Genomic DNA, 20,600 nt, shown 5'->3' with positions numbered 1-20,600 from the left:
TCATGACCTCTGTGTTTTTTTTGTAAAGGGATAACAAAACTGGCCAGAATTTTATTTTTCCGTTTATTTCCTTAGGGTTCCTAAAAGCTTCTGAATTTCTCAGAATTCCTATTAATTAATCATCAAAATGTTAGTATGTGAAAGTATGTATGGGGGCACTGAGGAGAGAGTGGGTTTTTACTTGAGAAATCAATATGGGGATGGTGTTGAAATGAATTCCTGTGTGATCCCTCACCCAAGTTACAGACACCTAGTCAATTGTTTCATATAAAAGCCAAACACTTTTTATTACAAGTTTCAGAGACCCTGGGAAAGATTTTCATCTACCCACACAGTTTCACCTTTGGAAAGGCTCATCTGCCATTTCACCTCTGACTCCCTGAACCCAAGTCAGTGAACAACCGAAGACCTCACAGTATCATGCCAAGGGCAGGAACTCTCTCCTTTCAACTACTGATGAACACTGAAGCCAGGAGAGGTTAAAGTTCCTGACTTGAGGTCTCAAAGTTAGGAATTTTCAGACCACCGATGCCAGTCCATATTTACTAACACCAGAATCCATTCCTTTTACAACTTTGCTGTCTCACGGCCTCTCTAACTTCTTAGTAAAGGAAGCTTAACTACAGACAAAAAGAAACTTCTTTAACATGATGAAGACACTCAGAAACCAATAGCTAAAATGTTTCTTAATGTAAACGGGTGAAGCAGTCTGAATAGAGAACCACTGCCAGCTCCGCCTTTGGGGGCTGGGAGGGAGCCTGCTGTGTTTTAAGTAGGTGGACTTCAAAGTTTTTAAGTAGCATTTAGTCCTGTTCTATTTCTAATAGATACTATTTTAAAATTTGGACTCAATACGAACTAAATTCAATAAATAAATAACTAGTTTCTAAAAAATTGCTATTAAAATTAATATTTGATACATTTTATTTGCTTTGAGGATTGTCAGTACATAGTGAATGTTTATACAAAACTAAGGAAAGGAGTTTTGCCAAGCAGTTTGATCCATAAAGGCGGCTAATATAAATAATGTAGATCTTAAATTTGGAGGTTTTGTGAGTATTTTGGGTATGGAGTACAGAAAACAGAAAAACAGAGAAAAATAAAGTTTGGCCATTTACATAGTTTAGATTAGAAATTCCTACATTTTTCATTTAAAGGAGGAGAGGTTCCCCCCCACCCCTCCTTGATCTCATAAAAGAGAAAAGAAATAGAACTTGCCCTTTGCTTCTGCAGGGAGAATCCTGTTTTTCAGAGTCTCCCTAAGTCTATCTCCTCACCCTCAACTGTATATCACACCCCTTTTCTCCGTTGCCTTAGAACCCTTGACTTCTCATCTTGTAATAATCACTTCGTGTGTAAAAACTGTGTAACATCAGTCTTCTTCGATTGGTTGGAAGTTTCATGAAGGTAGGATCTATATATTTTATTCACCACCTTATACTCAGAATTCGACATGCTGACTAGTATATATTTTCTTTGACAAGTGTTATTAAAATAACTATTTGTAAAATGTTTAGAGAAAACAATGAGCTGTTTAATCAGTTGAACTGGTCAATCTAGATAACATAAGTCTAAAAGTTATTTTCTCTGTGCCTTGTTCTTATTTGTTGAAGATGGTCTGGAAAGAGCATACGAATTTATCAACAAATATTATAAAATAAATTTATCAAATAAATGAACACTTGAATTATTGTCAGAAAAAAAGGCAGAAGAGGATATGAAAATATGAGGGGAAAAAAAAGAGTCCATAACAACTGGTTGAACAAAACTGGTAGATTCTTGGTAGATTGTAATAATAACTGAAATACTCACTAAATATCTCCTTATTTAGTACTTTAAATAACAATACTGTTGTGCCCTGCTTAACAGTGAGGCTGTGTTCTGAGAAATGCCTCGTTAGGCTGTTCCATCATTGTGCGAACATCGTGGAGGGCACTTACACAGACCTGAATCGTATAGCCTACCACTGTAATTGTATGTCCTCTGCTTTCGTAGGTCTTACAGGCACAGTAGGTTTGTTTACATCAGCAGCACCACAAAGAGTGCAGTAATTGTAGTGTAAGCCCTGCCGGTTGGCTTTTCTTTTTGTAATGCAAGTGTATGACTTAAGCTTTGAATGCTGAGGATCCACTCTAAAAAGCACCCATTTCAAAAGCAGCATTCAATTCCAGGTAGGCTATCTGGAATAAACACATGGCCAGCTACACAACTAGATTAAGAGACAGGTCACCTCTGAGGCTCCCCTTGTTTTATATCTTAATTTTGAAAACTAACCATTTGGACTACTTTTTTTTTTCTCTTCCCGTGCCTTAACTTCCAGCTCTTAAGTTTTAAATTCACTAATTAGGAGTGAGCCCTCAAGCCCTAGGCCCTCATCTTCTACCCCAATAAAAGCAGAACCCCAGGCCCACTCCCTGAAGGTTATCACTGAAGGGCATGTTTCAACCCTAGTAAGAACTGCAGGGTTTGGTCCAGTTGTAAAGGTTGGTTTCAAAAGGAGAGATGTCTCTGAGAAGCTCACAGGGGCCTGGGTGGGTGCCCCAGGCATTTCTAGCTGATAGCTTTATTATGGGTAGGCTGAGACTGCAAAGATCAGTAACTCAGGGCTAGGACAGTAGGGTGGCTATGATGTCCAACTAAGTGAAGGGAATTTTTCAGCTCCATTATAATCTCATGGGACCACCGTTGCATATGTCGTCCATCATTGACTGAAATGTCACATGCTGCATGACAGGAATTGTCTTCTGAAATCAGAGCAATAGCCTGATCAGGAACTCAGTATGTGTGTTACATTAGCTCTAATCATTATTACCAATGCAGAGGATTGTGTAAACTATTTAAATATGCCATGTTCCCGGTCATATATTTGGATATTTGTCTCCTAATGGCTTTTTCTGTGAAGAATTGGCCTCAAACTACCATGATACCTGTCGTTTTGTGCTGGCTTTCTGTTACCATTTTCATCACCGGTTAAAACCAAATAGTTTTATGAACAATGAGAAAGAACTGGAACATAATACAGTTTCCAAAGTGGTGATATAACCAGTCATTTAGATGGTTTAATATAAAATATAGAATGGCTTTCCAGGCTTTGACCCACTTTTTTATATTGTTACCCTGGGGAAAATTTCTGGAGATACTTTTAGCCGAGGGTTTTTTGTTTTATTGTTTTGTGTATTGTGAACAAGAAGCCTCATGTTTTATGCTCCTTTTGCTGCCTATGCAGCTGCAGATAATTAACACTATTTCTAGATCTGTGTTTCAGGCACCAATCAATGCTGCTGATATTAAAAAAACAAAAACAAAAAAACAAAAAACAGGTTCAGAATAATGAGACAGAGTAAGTTGAAGAAGTTGTTATATGACAAAACTAGCCATGTTAATTTCTGCTTCATTTACACCAAAGGTTGGGAAAAAAATCAATAAGGAAATGCTTTTGCCCTCATAAGAAGGCATAAAAATAATAAAACATTTAAAATACTTACCAAAACAGATATCAAGGGTGAGTCCTAAATCTCCTTTATTTTAAATACGCATTTTTGAATTCATAATTTTAATGACCTTATTCAAAGGAAGACTAAAATTTATTTATACAATAATTAAATGAATGACTATGATGTTTATATTTCCATTGCTATCATGTTGAAATATTTATTATAGAGGATTCGGTCACAAGGACTGAGTTATAGTGGAGGCCCATTTCTTAAATGAAGTTTACTTTATAACTATTTTTAAATAAAGCTCCTTATATTTATGTAATATTTCACTTCTGTGGTATATGAATGCACTGATATTGTCCTTAAGGAGAATGAAACCCAGGCTCTCTTGTGCTTTTAATATGTGCAAAGCTTTTTAATAAGTGCCTTAAATTCGTTTAGTTTTTACAACCACCCTAAGGCTTTATACCAAAGATTATTATGTCCATTTTACAGAAACAAAAACTGAAGCTCAGAGATGCTGGTTATTCTGCCTGAGATTAGTTATACAGAAAGATAATAATAGCTAGATAGGTAGATAGGTAGCTTGATAGATATAAAGGGGCAGATTTAGGATTTAAAATCATGTCTATCACTTTTATATACATTCTTTTATAATTATAAATGAATTTTAATCAGGTTTATGAACAGATGTTTATATAATTTTATAAGTACCTAACTATCCATAAGTCTCTTTTGGTTAAAACAAAGAGTGTTTGGAACACTTTTTTTTTTAATAGACTTCTAAAAAGATATGCGTATATGTGTGCGCGCGTGTGTGTGTGTGTGTGAGAGAGTATATGTGTACGTATTTGCATATATACAAACATACACACACGCATATGTATGCATAACCAATTTAACCTGACGACAGTGATGTGAGGTAAAGTGGGTTATAGTTGCTACATGATAAAAGCTGAGACACAGAATTTATATCATTTGCTCGGGTGCTAGACTTGGACATTGAACCTGGCTATTAAGATTCCAGAATTTGTTCTCTTGACTATTATGTGATAATTTCTTTTAAAACATAATATTGAACACTTATAAATCATGTTGTATAAATGAGGTATTCTTTTAAGCATTTTAGAGTTAACTTATTTTACCTTACAACAATTTTATATTCCTTATAAAAATCTGGATAAACATTGCCTGTACAGTTTCTCAACATATTTTAACCCACATTCTTTCTTGCTGGACACATAATTCTTAGGGTTTTTTTGTTTTTTGTTTTTGTTTTTTAATTATGATATCACCCTCAAGAGGATATAATCCTTAGCTACTTGAGAATTGCTCATAGGGAGAAAATTGAATTCATTAGACTATACATCTAGATCAATCCGTATTGATTTAGTCGTTTTATTTTAAACAATCCACTTATATAAACAAAAAACATGTTTCTCAAATATAAAAATAAGACAATGTTGACTATATTTTTAAAGTACACATCACATCATTATTGTAATATTATTCTCACTGCTGTTGATGAAATCAGGCACCTGTTGATTAAATCCCAATGCCCTCAGCGCAGTCCCTAATAACCTGAACCAGGTAGCTTTACAGCCTGGTCTGCAGCTTTCCCCCACAGTACATTATTACAGCAGGAAACTCACTGTGTGGAATGAACTCAGCGGCCAGAGCCAGATGGCCTGGCCTCACAGTTCCACTCTCCTAAGCTGTATGATCTTAGGCAGATAACTTAAACTTTCTGTGCTTCAGTTTCTTCCACTATAAAGTAGGAATGAAAAAAATGGTATATTCTGATAATGATGTTTTAAGGATTGAGTTAATACACAAAAACAAAGAGAACAGAACCTGATTCATAATAGGCATAATATAAGTGTCAGCTACTACTATTTCTTTACTTAAACATATTGTATATTTTATAATCATTGACTGTTGTTATGTCTGAGTATTTTTCCTAGTGAAATATTCTTCCCATTTATTCCTTTGTTCTTCTGGCAAATATTCCATTTCTGAAGAAGCTTTTAGCATAATGGTTAATGGTATGTAATTTGATGCTAGTCTGGCTGGCTCTGAGGTCTGTTTCCATTTCTTGGTGGCGAAATGACTTTGAGCATATTAAATTCCCCAAGACTCACTTTTCTTGTTTATATGGTAGAGATGATAATTGTTCTATCTAGCAACCTCTGTTTTTATGAGAATTAAAGACATAATTTGCGTAAAATACTTCACAATGGAAACACTCAATAAACATTAATTATTAAGACATCTCTATTCAGCTTTCTCCCACATGTCTCCTAGCCCAAAGTAAAATTAAATTCTCCTTTGTCTTACATTTGTGGCCATGGCACATTAGCAACACTTTTGTCTACCTGTATTATAATTATTTATATATTTAATAGCTACAAGTTGATATGTTGAGTTGCAGCTGACACAGTATTTGAAAACATTGGTTGACTCCTGTCATGATTATAGGAGATGGAATTTAAGATTACTTTATACTTCAAGTAAAAGGAGTCACGTGGTTTTGCCAGTTGAGAATGAAGAGAAAGGGAACAATGTGTTGTATGTGTTAGGGGAAAAATGTGAGAGACAGCTGCTTAAAGGGAAATACGAAGGAAGTAGGTATATATTTGCTCTATTGAAAGTTATTAAGGTGCTGTCATTTGAACAAATTTGCTGCTTTTAATGATTTTCTAGTTTATCCATTTTACCACTGCCCAAATCCCCATGCCCAGAGAAGAAGAGCTTCAGACCAGAAAGTCCAAAATAGGTGAGAGGGATTCACATGCACTACATTCCTCCTGGAATACTGTCATTAATGATTGTCTATAGGTAAGTCCGTTCATATCCTTTCTGATAGTTTTACTTCCCTAGTGGGCCTAAAGACCATGGGTTCCTTCTGCCTACTGGGAAACCAACTAGTACTTCTAGGAAGGAAAAGCTGGGTCTGAGTGGAGATATTTTCCGACTCTTCTCGCCATACATACTGGCTTTGAAGTCTGCGTAAAAATTTTTAATAAATGTATTTTTTGTATACTTCTAAATCTCCTGATCCCTAGATTTCAGCTGTGAGAATAGAGTTTGAATTGTTATGGTCAGTAAAAGAGGGTAGGATGAGTAGCCAGCCACAAGAAGCCTATGGTAAATGACAATGACACAGGAAATAAACGAAACCCAGTTGATAGCATAGTGATGCTATCAAACCCAGTTGATGCATAGTGAGTGTAAGGAGTACATTTGCTCATAAGCCCTTTTCTCTGCTATCTACTTCTTGCTTTAATGAGTCTCTCTTATATAAGAAAAAGAGTAAGAATTAGAAAAAAGTACAACAAAGGAAGATTCAAATATTTCTTGATGATGAAATACAGTTTCCAAAAGAGACAAGAGAGTAGACAAAGTCTTCAAAAGGAGGAAAAACCGGGTAATTCACAAAGAAGTAACTTTTAAAGAGACACTTTAGATGGACCTTAGTATCTCCTAAGTCTATGTCCCTAAGTGATGAAGATTATAATACTCAGGTTTAAAGTCCAATAATGTTACATAGATTTCTGAATTATAGGAAGAAATAATTGTATACGTTAAATAGATGCTTCTTTAAATTAAAATAATGTCCCATCCTTCTGTCTGCAAGGTGGTTAAAACTAATCACCTAGTAAAAAAAAAAAGAATATTCTTGTTCTTCTAAATAGAAATCTGTTTCTACATTGTTGTAATTTAGTATATTGAAACAAATGAGAAAAAAATACGATTGAAATGACTTTATTAGCTAAAAGTAAAAAGATAGGAAAATATTAATTTTTAAATTTAAACTCTTATGAAAATAACATATGGATAAAGGAATGATAGAAAACATTAATAATTAATGTTTATTGAGTGTTTCCTATGATAGAAAAGGTAGGAAAGTTTGCATCGCCCATCTCTGGGTCACTGAGTTCTACTTTCGCTCTTTCAGAAATTTTCTACATGAACACAATTATCTCCTAATGGAAGTATTTTATGCATGCTTGTTGTGCTTCATTTTATTAACGTAATATATATTTTTACATTTGCAATTCAGGATATGCATTTTATCATATCATTTAAATGGATGTAAAGAAATCCATTACATGTGTGTACCATAATTTACAACAATATGGATGGACCTCAAGGGCATTATGCTAAGTGAAATAAGTCACACAGAAAGGCAGATACCATATGCTCTCTCTTATATGTTGAATTTAAAAAAACAAAAAACGAAATTCATAGATACAGAGAACAGATTGGTGATTGCCAGGGGTTTGGGGGGCATAGAAAGAGAGAAATAAGTGAAATGGATATAAATTTACTATAAAATAAAAAGAAAAAAATAGCAAGGTACAATACGACATATATCTTATGCTACACTTGTGTATGAAAGAAGCAAAAATAAGGCAATAAATATGTAGTTGTGATATTGTGATTTACAGTAAAAAATTGAAAACTACTCTGTGAAAGATAATGAGAATTAGAAGACATGCCACGAATTGGGAGAAAATATTTGCAAAAAACATATCTGATAAAAGACAGTTATTCAAAACATATAAAGAACACTTAAAACTCAGTTAACAGAACAATGTGATTTAAAAATGTACCATAGACTCTTAACAGATACCTCATCAAAGATGATATATAGAAAGAAAATATGTAAGTGAAAAGATGCTATCTATCATATGTCATTAGAGAAATGCAAATTAAAACAACATGGTATTATAATGGCCTATTAGAAAGGCCAAAATTCAGAAACTGACAACATCAATTACTATTGAGGTATGGAGCATCAGAAACATTCATACATTGCTGGGGGAAATACAGAATGGCATGACCACTACAGAAGACAGTGAGACAGTTTCTTATATAAATAACCACACTTTTATCATGTTTCAGCAATCACATTCCTTGGTATTTACCCAATTAAGTTGAAAAATGTATGTCTAGAAAAAACCTGTACACAGATGTTTATAGCATTATTCATTATTGCCAAATCCTTTCATAGGTGAATGGATAAATAAACTGGTACATCTAGGCAATGGAATACTATACAGCACTAAATAGAAAATGAGCTATCAGATCATGATAGAATATTAAATGCTTATTATTAAGTACAAGAAACCAAAAGTCGAAAAAGGTTATATACTGTGCGATTCCAACTATATAACATTCTGGGAAAGGCAAAACAATGGAGATGGTAAAAGGACCAGTGGTTGCCAGGGATTAGGGGAGAGTGCAAGGAGAGCAATTAGGCAGATCACAGAGGATTTTTAAGGCAATGAAACTATTCTGTATGTTGCCATAATGGTGGATACATGTCATTACATATTTGCCCAAACTCAGAAGTGTACAGCACCAGACCGAACTGTAATGTAAACTGTGGACTTTGAGTGGTTAAGATGTGTCAATGTAGGCTCATCAAAAGCCTACAAAATACCATTCTGTTGGAGGATGTTAATAACAGAGGAGGCTATGCATGTTTGGGGTCAAGGGGCATATGAAATCCCTCTGCAATCCCCTCAATTTTTCTGTGAACCTTAAACAGCTCTAATAAAATTAAGTTTTAATTAAAAATTTAATTAACAATCTTTTAATATCTCCTTAGTTTCAAAAATGTGTGTGTGTGTGTGTGTGTGTGTGTGTGTGTATCTTTAATGTGCATGGATTGCATAGATAGTGGTGGTGATTTAATACCAGTCATTTGTTTTAAGTTGTAACATGATGAAACATGACAAAAAATAGTGGCAAATTAAAGAAATATGACTGTACCAATAACCTTTTTGGAGTTGAAACATTTTTTTTTCCAGACAAGGGGATAGTTTTATTACATGATAAGGAGATATAATAAAAAAAAAGTCCCAACATTGGAAAAGATGTGCTAGATATTTAAACTGTAACAAAATGTGCGTTATTTACTTATCCTAGCTATTATTTAGACCTACTATTTAAAAGCAGTTGGTGCCATGATGTACCTAATTACTGTTTTACATGTTTGGTTTTGGTAATCTCATCAAAAGAATTTTTCTCATTCTAAATACTTCCCTCTCCAGGTAATCAATTTTGTCTCTTAGTATTTTAGAGAATTTTTATTTTTCTTCTTAATATTATGATTTCTAACAATCAATCTCAATCCTGCTATTCATTTCATTTTAACCATGAAATTTTAAATCTTAAACCCAAACTTTCTCTTACCAAGTTTTTCTTAAAGAATCCAACATTATGGATAGATCACAGTTGAACCTCCTGCTAGCCAAGTGTTGGCAGAGAGACAATAGTATTTCTGGTAATGGACTTTAAGGGCTGAAACATATTAATTTTTAAACTTTGTAGAAAACCTTCTTTTTCTGGCTGACTAATAGAGATAAATAATTAGGAAATGTAGAGTCAAGCACTGGTATATTTCAATGAATAATGTTTATTTTCCTAGATTTCTGTTTTGTTTTATATAGTTTCTTTAGATTTAAAAAAATACTTTAAAAACATTTTTAATCTTGGGCCTATTAGTGCTTCCTATTTAATTCTCTATTTATATTTTGATTTTTTAATAATGTAATCTATATTTACTGATATTCATTTATGGGCAGAAGCGGCTATCTATACAACAATGGATCATGCTCCCCTTCCAAAGGGTAGGTTTGTTGCTGGCAAGTGGCTGCCAAGTCAGGTACCATAGTTTTCAGCAGCTTTTCACAGCAGCCCTTAGTTCTTTGTGAGCTCATGTGCCTAGTTCTTGAGTGTCAAACCAGAATAGAAGTAATACTTGTCATTTCAGAGTCCAGATGGTAAGAAATGGGTACGAATGCCTTCTCTCTCATTTTCTACCCATGGGCTATTAGTACATAATTCTTAGGCCTATGGCATGGTAGAGCCACAGATATAAGGAACTTAATTACTTGAATTACTATGTGAAAGGTCATTCAAGGAATAGACGTATTAGCATCTTATATGAAAGAAAAATAAACTTCTATTGAAATTTACAATCAAGAATATTTGAGAGTGGCATAACGGTGGAAAATCATGGAAGTATGTGATGGATGACAGTAATTATCTCATTAAGTTTTATATTAGTTAAAAATAAAAGGATAACAGATAAATGTTTTAAAGAACTTGTCTACTGGGGACCTCATCTGGATGAGATATAACCTTTTTTGCTACATAGGCACCTCATCTTCCCTATGAGCAAAAGAAACTAAGGGAAATATGAGAAAAATGAAATTCTTAAACAAGTGAACATGGTAAAAATTTGACTTTGAAGTGTTTTGCTTCCTGGCATTTTACTTTGGCTTTAAACCAGTGAGATGAATAGGAAAAATAGGTTTATAATTGGGGAAATTTGTAAGAGTTAATTTTGAAGTGAAATTATTTCATTTTCAGATTCTCTCCATGATTCAAAATTCCATATGTTTTGATGCACTATTGCAGATAAAAGGAGAGATATTTTAAATGTTCAGAGCTTAGGGAAAGCAAATAGAATGTCAGCTTAACCTTTATCCACTTCTTTTGCATGAATGTACTAAACTGAGATAAAAATTTTGATATTTTGGCATTTGTAAGAATAAAATTTTCCACTGAGAGATAAGAGGTATCTCCTTTTCCCATTTAGTTTCATGGAGTAACTAACTCTCACTCCAAGAACTGGTCTTTATTTTTTTAACATGAAAAAATTGTCTACCTTTTTATCTAATTGTTCTAGAGTTAATCTGAGTACCAGAAAACGTGGTACATTGTGATTATTTTATGTTCATAGATGCTTTTAAAACTTCATAGTTTTATAGAATGGTTTCCAAGGAATATGATCATTGTAGATGTTTTGTTATTTATGTTGTACTAATATGGAGCACATCATTAAGTTCTGAATTTTTTCTAAAAACATAAAATGAATACAAATTGATATGTGAGCGGTTTTTCTTTAAAGGAAGGTGTGCAATACAATGTGAAGTGTCATTCCATTTTAATAAAAAGGTTTGACGCAGATGCAATTTTCTGCTAATTTTCCTGTGTTCAAAATTATGAGCCTAGATGATTTGACTTGTTTCCAGTTCTCCTGGCCAGGCTAAGTCTAAATTATAGCAAGCTGATAACCTTTGGAAGCATTTTGTAAGGGCATTCCTACTTTGATGCTTGTTCCAATGTTGAATTTTCATCGTGAGGGATTTCTTAGATCTTAGGTTTCAAAAAATCCTAAACTACCCTGTGGGAAAATAGGCCGGCGTTTAAGTCTATTTCTTTCCCAGGTTCAGTAGTGACTCAAAAAGCTAATAAATATAAAGAATAATGAAACTGTCAATTATAAAGAATATTATACCCTGGACTTCTCTTGTGGAAGTTAAAATATGTCACTTTTAATGTAGAGAATCCTCCGTCTGTATCCTGAATAGCTCCTACTTAGCAATTACCTGTTTTCTTCTAAACCAAATATTTTCTATTCTGCTTCAGTTATAAAGACAAGAAGTAGAATGTAGCCATGCAATGAACTAAAAGCATGATCATTACAGACAAAAATTAAAGAAGTCTTGTATATAAAACAAACTTCCTAGTGAGGACGAACATTGTTTTAATGGAACTTTAACAAAGATACTATTATATATATTTTATAATCTATAGTTAATCATTTGCAAAAGGTAAAATAGCTGCTAGGAGGCAAAAAGGAAGAAACCATGGATTGTGTACAGTCTTAAAGAAGAATCTTCCCTATCTAGGCCATCTGTGCACTGTGGGAATGGATTCTTTGTCCCTGTTGATCCAGTTTCTGCTAATCAGAAATCTCTCTCTCATATTGAGCTAAATGTAACTCTGTAACATCTATCCTAGTTATCCTTACATCAAGAAGTTTTCAAAAGGGGAAATATCAACAAACAAAAAGAACTTCACGGTATTTTGCAATAAATTTAATACAAAGTATTTCACACGTCACAGATTCAGTAGTGAAGTCTGATTGTACAGCTACAAGAAAGATGGATAGCTACTTATGTTGGGATCAAACTACATAGTTTATCAAATTATATACTTGAATTTTTCTTAGAATTTTTTTCTAGAGTTTGTAGAAAAGCATTATCAGAGGATGGTGAAAGTAGTAAATTTCATAAAAACATATTTTAGTAACCCATTTCTATAATGCACATTACATGGCATAAAGTAGAAATACTGTTTTAGGGCAATTTTTATCTTCATGTACTAAAAGTTTCGTGTTCTTTGTGTTGCTTTCAATGTTTTAGATATGAGAGACCAGTCTCACTCAGATCTAAATGGATGCTGAAAAGCCATATAACCATGTCCTTTAATCTCATAAAATATCAAGAAAAAGTTGACTAAATTATTTAGAAAAATATGAACGTAATGATAATTTAAAATGAATCTAAGTGTATTTGTTGTATTAGATTTGTAAGAAATATCATTTTCTAGGGAGAAGTAGAGCTGATTCAGTTGGCTTGCATTATTATATTTAAACCTAATTGTCTGAAGACTGATTAGTATATTGCTGAGAGGAGATACTGCTTTTTGGGTTTCTTCAATTTTCCTAGGAGAAACCATCACAATAAATATCTCTGTGATACATAGTCTTCTCTTCCTATTGCTATATTATATTCAAATAAATGAGGGAAATATTTCCAACTAAGTGTGTATTTATTAAGCCCCTACTACGTGTAAGGCATGGTGCTAACTGCTGTGGAAAATCCAAACTAAAAATAAAACATACTATAGTTTGGATTTCAGACAGCATTAATTTAATAGAGATATAACCATGTAATTCCAATTGGATATAATATACGTTTAAACAAAAATTAAAATATTTGTGAAAAAATAAATGATATATATTTAGTTTCATGCAATTCTGTGCTATGCTATGCATTCAAACCATGTAGACGTGAGAAAAGCAGAAACTGGCAGGAATGCAATTAATAGTCATTAAAATGGTATTTTTTCTACTATTTCATTGCTGTATTTTACTCTGTTGAGTACTGACTCAACTTTATATGGAGAAAACATCTTGGAAGATAATATTGTATTATTAGAATACCAATCCATTTTATGTATTCGTACAATGCTATCTTATTAATGAGAGCTCTATTTGTAGTCATTGGACAATTACCTCAGGAAAGAACTTGGAGAAGAGGGGTTAATAAATTACAAATATTGCCATTTATCTTTATCAATAATTGGCTACTATGCTAGTTCCTAGGAATGCATTATTTGAGAGCAGACCCAAGCTTTCCAAATAGGGATACCATGTTCTTCTCCACAAAATAAATATGGCTTGAGTTCTATATCTTAATTTTCTACTCATTTTAACTTTGTCAGTTTAGTGACTCAAATGTATGATTCTTCTAGATCATGTATGGAAATATAAACATAATATGTCCGAACTGTATTTTCTCTACTTTATAAAATTCAGAATTGATTTAAAATCATTTACTTGATTAAACCTAAAATGGTTACTTTTATCTATAGGAATTATTATTTAATGTGTTTATTATTATGTGGGATTGCAAAAAATGTGTTTTGATTTTTTTGACACAAATGATAGGGGAAAGACAAATATCAAATACCAAAAGACAGCTTCATATTATCAGTAAACTCTGTATTAAAGGTATGGCATATCTTCCACTGCAGTGAGCTCTCAGTTGACACAATCAAGCAAATTCTTGGTGATGACAACAGAGGAATGCTAAAGAAGCCATAACTATAATAACATTGTAATAACTTTATATGGTGTGAGATGGATACTAGAATCACCGGGGTGGTCACTTCATGAGTTATATAAATGTCTAATCACTATGCTGTACACCTGAAACTAATCTAATATTGTATATCAACTGAAAAAAAATTAAAACAGAAGACATTACTGCATTTATTTGTTCATTCATTCATTTAGTCATTCATTCATTTATTTAATCTTTATTTATTATCTGTAATATGCCAGTACTTCTAAGCACGTCATGTACATTAGTAAATAAAATAAGTTTATTTGCCTTTAGGGATTTTTTTAAAAGTAAAGAATAGATAAAGAGGTAAATATAGTATGAGATCACTGTGTAATTAAGATGGAATTGGTATGATATCCTAATAGAGTTGTCAGACCTCTTGAAGGTATGATATCAAGGCGTGAACATGGAGGATTAAATGGAAGTTATGAGGCAAAGCACAGGAAGAAGAGTGTTTCAGACAGAGGAAACCATATGTAAAGGCCTGGCAAAGGAAAGAATGTGACATGTTTGAGAAGCTGAAGGGAGGACAGTGGAACTAAAGAGTGTGTTGTGGACTAGAATAGTAGTTAGTCATAGATGATGAGAAGCAGATACATCAGTGATACATTTTGAAGGTGAAACAACAGGTGTCACTGATTTGTTATACGTGGAGGGTGAAGGAGAGGTCACAATCAATGTTGGTTTTCAATTTACTGTGTTAATCAGATTGGGAGATTATGGCGCCATTTTAAGAGTTGGATAAGCCTGGAAGGGAGAAGGAACAATGATGTAAAGCTCTAATTTGAAAATGTTAAGTTTAAAAGGCCAACGAGATATCAAGTATATTAAAATTGGTGGAAATGGATGAGAGAGAGACAGAAGACAAAAAGAATAGATCCCTGGGAAATTCCAATATTTAGAGGTAGGCACTGAGGAAGAGCTTCTGCAAAGAGATGGAGAAGTAGCAACAAATGAAGTAGGAAGAAAATCAAAAGTCTATGAGGAAACAGAAGTCGAAAGAGAAATTTTAAGGTGGAAGAAATTGTTGCCTGTGTTCATTCTTCAGAGAGGATGATTGAGATATTTACAGAAAAAAATAAGTGTTAAATTTGACAATTTGGAGTTGGAATTCATAGTAGAATAGATATGGAAGTGAAAGAAAATAAAGAAAGAGAAGATATATTCTGGGAGAAAATAATGGGAAAGTCTCATTAAAGACCAAGGGATTTTGTTCTGTTTTGTTTTGTTTTGTTTTGTTTTGTTTTGTTTTGTTTTGTTTTGTTTTGTTTGATGGTGGGAGCTTATCACCAGAGACCCTTTGGTACTGATGAGGAATTCAGTAAAATGGGAAAGATTTGTGGTGCTATAGAAATAGAATCAAAAGCTTTGAGAAAGTGAGAAGTGAATGGTCCTGTCCACATGTGGGTGTGTGGAGTGTATTCTGTGTTGAAAGGGGAGCGTGTTTCTTCAGGCTTCTCAGAAACACAGAAAGAAGAAAATATGTGTGGATGCATGTGAACATGTAGATTTTAGATTGTGAACATTTCCCCACCCCCCACCATACCTTCTAGTTTCTAAAAACGGTGTTAATAGGACATAGTTTTTCGCACATAATATTTTAAAAACTGAATTATTACGATGTTTCTTGTTATTTGAATAAGGATGAATTCACACGTTTCAAGATTCCAAATATACCAAGTTATATACAGGGGGACTTGTATATATACATGAGGACTTGTTTTGATTTTAATTATCTTTTTTTTCTTACTTGAACCAATCATCTGCTTGTCCTTTCCCAGTCCTGTCTTAGGCAGGACTCATGGACTGAGGTAGGTGCCAGAGATCCTTCCAGCTAACATTAGGGAAAAAAGGTGGAAAAGTGAAGTAAGATTTTTGGAGTATAAGGGCTCAACAATCTTAACTTGAGAAACTGCTGCTTCTAATATTATTAATGTGGTTCTTGGTTCAGCATTAGTGAAAGCATTCTTATGATATTCCTGATTCAACACTAAATCAGAAGCCCTGGATCAATATCTGCTTCCTCTATAACGGAAGACTCGTCCTTTGTTTCAAAAGAGTCAATGGAGACTTTTAAGCAGATTTGTAGCAATAACTTTGAATCATGGCTAGACTTGAGTCAAAAGCTTATGTTACTAATAGGAATCTGAAGTCTTTGTGTATACGCATTTGCAATTTTGCCAAGAGAAAGAAAATTGATGTAATGTTATACTGATTCAAATCTGTTTTGCATCCTTCTTCTTAAAAGAGGAAAGCTTTGGCAGCCTTCCCAACTAATGGAAGATTTCCAGAGGCAAAAAAAAAAAAAAAAAAATGTTAGTGACTATCAGATTCTGGCTTCACTATCAATGGAACAATCATTTAAGAAGCATTAGGTTTAAATGACTTACTCTAGAATGTTCATTCAGACTTATCTGATACCAAACTCTCCAAATCTCCTTGAAAATATGTATTCTGAAATTGAAAACATGAGTATTCAGAATCAATCCATTACATATAACTATGAAAATAAATAGACAAAACCAGTAATAGAATTTCTATAATTTACAATGATGGTCATTTTAAAGATCAACAAAGGAGATTTGCAATATTATTAGGGAATTCTATGTTTATGAACTTTTACAAGTAATCTTCTCTTCCCTATTTAATAATTATCATAAGAAATATTTTAAAATATTCATGAGATTCACAACAGTTTATATTTTTTGGTCTTTATTATTCTATCTAAATTTTCATAACTGAGGTTATGTATAAATAAGTATGATTTAATTTAATTGACTCCACATAAAATAAGACCTTTAAAAACAAATGAATTGACCCCTGACTTGTACACTGCTAATAAGTACAACATGATTATAGAGAGATTAAAAACATAATATTTAAAAAAAAAGAAAAAAACAGATTTAATAGTAAGGTATATTGTTTTGAGTAAAATGTCTGAAAACAACAAAAATAATCCATATTTAAGTTCAGTAAAGAAATAGAGAAGAATCATTGGGCAATTTGTTTTATTGTGAAAATAAAATAAGTTTTGACCTAAGAAGAGTTTGGTTTGAATTTTGCTTTGTCTCTTATTAACTGTGAGTTTGTGCTTCATCTTTCTGACTCCCAGTTATCCCACATAAAAATTGGCTAATTTTTAATAGTAGTTTAAAATTAATTTTATAAGACAAATGATATAACTAAAGAAAAACAATTAAAAGACATGTTCAGTATCTAGAAGATCTTCAATAAATGTTAGTTTTCTAAAAACAGCAAATGTCAAGATACTAGAAAAAGTGGTCAAAGTATTTAATATTTAATAGCTAGACTGAGCTCTCAGAACTAAACAAAGTGGTACAAGTACATTTATTTCTTAGTAAATACTTATTGAGCAAGTCTTTGTTTTATGTGCTTTAGCAGACACTAGAGGTACAGAAACCTAGTTTTATGAAGCAAAAGAAAGTAAAGAAAAAAGATAGATGTGTTCGTGAAGTGGAGGGAGAGGGTCTTGCAAGTTTAAATAGAGTAGCCAGGAATGGCTGCATTGAGAAAATAAGGATCTGAAGACAGTGAGCAGTTGAGTCATGTGTGTATCCAGTTTCTAATAAGAATATCAAATTCTAAGGCCGAGGGCATGAGTGAGTGTTCTAGAAGAAGCAAAATCTGCTGTCATAATTAGACTTAACTCTGCTTAAGCTCTTGAGCTATGCTGAGACTAGAGTGGAATGGGCAAGGGCCCGGGCATGGAGACCAATTGCAGTGATCCAGGTGGGAGATGATGATGGTTTAGGCTGAGATTATAGCAGTGTAGGTGGTAAAAAGGGATTAAGCTCTGGAGATATTTTTTCTTGTAAGGCCAATAGGATTTGCTAATAGGCTGGACAAGAGGTATGAGAGAAAGAGAGGAGTCAATGATGCTTCCAAAAAACATGGCCTGAGCAACTGAAAGGATCATATTTCTATTAAGTGAGATTGAAGGAGTGGTAGGAACAGGATGTTTGTTTGTTGGTTGGTTATTTTTTGGTGGGAGAAGGAAGTGTTGTGTGTGGTGGTTGAACAGAAGCTCACTTTGGGACACATTAAGACTGAGATATCTGTGCAATGAAACACATAAGTTTGGTGTTTGAGGAAGAGGCTCATATTCCGAATTATGCTTATAGGCATGTAATTGGGTAATAATAACAGTGTGTATAGATAAAAGAAGAGTTCTAAGTTTAGAGCAGTGGGAAAGTCCAACATTAATAGGTATGGACAAAGTTGAAGAAGAAATAGAGGATTCTGGGAATGAGTAGCCATTAGAGCAGAATGAAAGCCGGGGAACATGGTGTGATGGAATCTAAGTGAGTACGTGTTTCAGTGAATAGGGTGTGTTGAATTGTATCATTTGTTTCTGAAAGGTCAAATCAAGGACTGAGAATTTGCCATTTGGATTTTAGTAATGTGTTAATCATTTATAAACTTGACAAGAGTGGTTTTGGCATGGTGAGGGTTCAACAAAGCTTGATAAGAGAGCAATTAGACTGCAACTATTGTGAGGAATTTAGCTGTATAGAAAAAGAGAAAAGGTATACCCATAGCTTATTGTTAGGTATTAAAACATTTGCTGTGAAGATTAGTTCGTAAGTGTTTTAAGTAGATCTAAATAAATAATATCCAAATAGATATGGATGATTTGATTGTAACTGAATTTTATGTTTTTGAAAATTATCTGAAGTATATTATTTAACAATAATAATTTTAAAAGGTAGAAATAAAGTTCTACCATGTGCACCAAACTCCAATTCTACATTCTGAATACACTAATACACCTTCAGAACTAAAAAGTAGACATTGGTGATTGTTTGATTACTGTTGTCAGTGGAGTTTTCATGGTTCATATGAAAATAATATTCTGTTAAGCTACAATAATCTTACTTGTAAAATTATTAAAAGATTGCTAAAGCTTTGATGAGATTCTTAAAAAGAACTGGATTTATCTCCTGAAGAAGACAGTCTGGTAGGCTGGTAGGCTCTGGTAGTTTAATATTTTAAAGAACTGTTAACTCTTCCTATAGAAACAAGCGATATTTCTTCATCAGATATATTTCTTAGCTATAGCTAAATGATTTTATAATTAGAGTTTAAAAATATATTTATATATTATGTACATTCCAAAAACTTGTGTTATAATTTTTTTGGTAAAATTTGCTTGGTTTACCCTCAAAACTTAAAAAAAATTAGTTGCATTTCCGCTGGAGTTATATTGTTTTATAACTGTTTTTGGGGCGGGGGGAGATTTTTTATTCTTGACTCCATCTTTTCCAGTGGTAATTAAATCAACTGGAGATCAAACCACTTTTGTTGTGTCTCATTGTTTCATGACAGTTTATTTAGAGCAAATTTATTTTTCATGAGTTTTAATCCAATAATAATGGACAAATATATTACCTTACATTGCATACTAGTTATATATTTTATTAAGTTATTTGATAACATTTTAAAATTTAATTGAGAAAACAACTTCATCCAGGAGCAACCACTTATAACAAAAAAAATCAGTTCTTTCTACTTAGCTAAGAAGTCTTCCCCCATTAACAAGTCCTTTGCACTATAACAATGTTGAATATGTTTTGGAGACACATTAATGATTATGGGTATTGTATTATAGAAATAATAACATGAAGACGTCTAAGCCATGGTAGTTTAAAATTAGAAAAGCATACTCTTTTAGGCAGAGTTTATTCAAGTTACTTAATTATTTTAATTGACTGTGATTGTCTTCAAGCGTAATTTGATTCACACATTGAGTAATTTTATGTATAAAAACTATTCTATATATTCTTATATATTTTGAAGTATTTTACATAGTTTAGTATATCACTAAGACTGTAGTGTAATTGATTCCATTGTTGATCGACAACTGAAAAAAATCACATGTGTGTTTACTTCACAGTAAATATCTTTGAAACAATGTCGATGGCATGATGGGCAAAATTTAATATGTATTAAGTGTGTTTTTTTTTTGACATAGTGTTACAGAGCTTGTTTTAAACAGGATTACAGAGCTTTTATTTAAATACTTTGAGAATTTTAAGAGCTGTCAATATGGAAAATCATCATTCATGCTTTTGTGTTTCCCTCTGAAAGTATTAAAAAGTGGCTGATGGTCTTTTGATTTGTGAGTTTTTCTTTATGATGTGCTTGTCAAAACAAAGAGCTAACTTGGGACAGAGTATTCTGAAGCTGCCAACACTGCTATTCAGAACGTCATCATTTTACATTGTAACGTTGCTGTGCGATGAAGGCCAGCTGGTGCATTTAAGTTTCTTATTGGAAATTTTCATCTAATCATTATTGTGATTTGTAGTTTTGCACATAAACACTTAATCATTCTTATGCAGCAAGCACTTCGGAAGCTGCCGAAGGCTTTCTCATTCACTGAGTAATTTGTGCTATCAATCTGCTGGTTTGGAAAATTTTCTAGTTT

At 32.9% G+C, this 20,600-nt stretch overlaps 1 protein-coding gene across 3 annotated transcripts in view; it reads left to right on the top strand.

The window, feature by feature from the left end:
• The window catches only part of SPOCK3 (SPARC (osteonectin), cwcv and kazal like domains proteoglycan 3), a 319,126-nt gene that overhangs the window by 152,137 nt on the left and 146,389 nt on the right, over positions 1 to 20,600 (top strand). The gene's annotated exons all lie outside the window — the stretch shown is intronic.

The sequence above is a fragment of the Pteropus medius genome, unplaced genomic scaffold, assembly GCF_902729225.1.
Source record: "Pteropus medius unplaced genomic scaffold, Ma_sr-lr_union100, whole genome shotgun sequence".
Taxonomy (NCBI): Eukaryota; Metazoa; Chordata; class Mammalia; order Chiroptera; family Pteropodidae; genus Pteropus; species Pteropus medius.
Note: the sequence above shows the minus strand (reverse complement) of the source record. Positions and strands in the feature narration are given on the sequence as shown.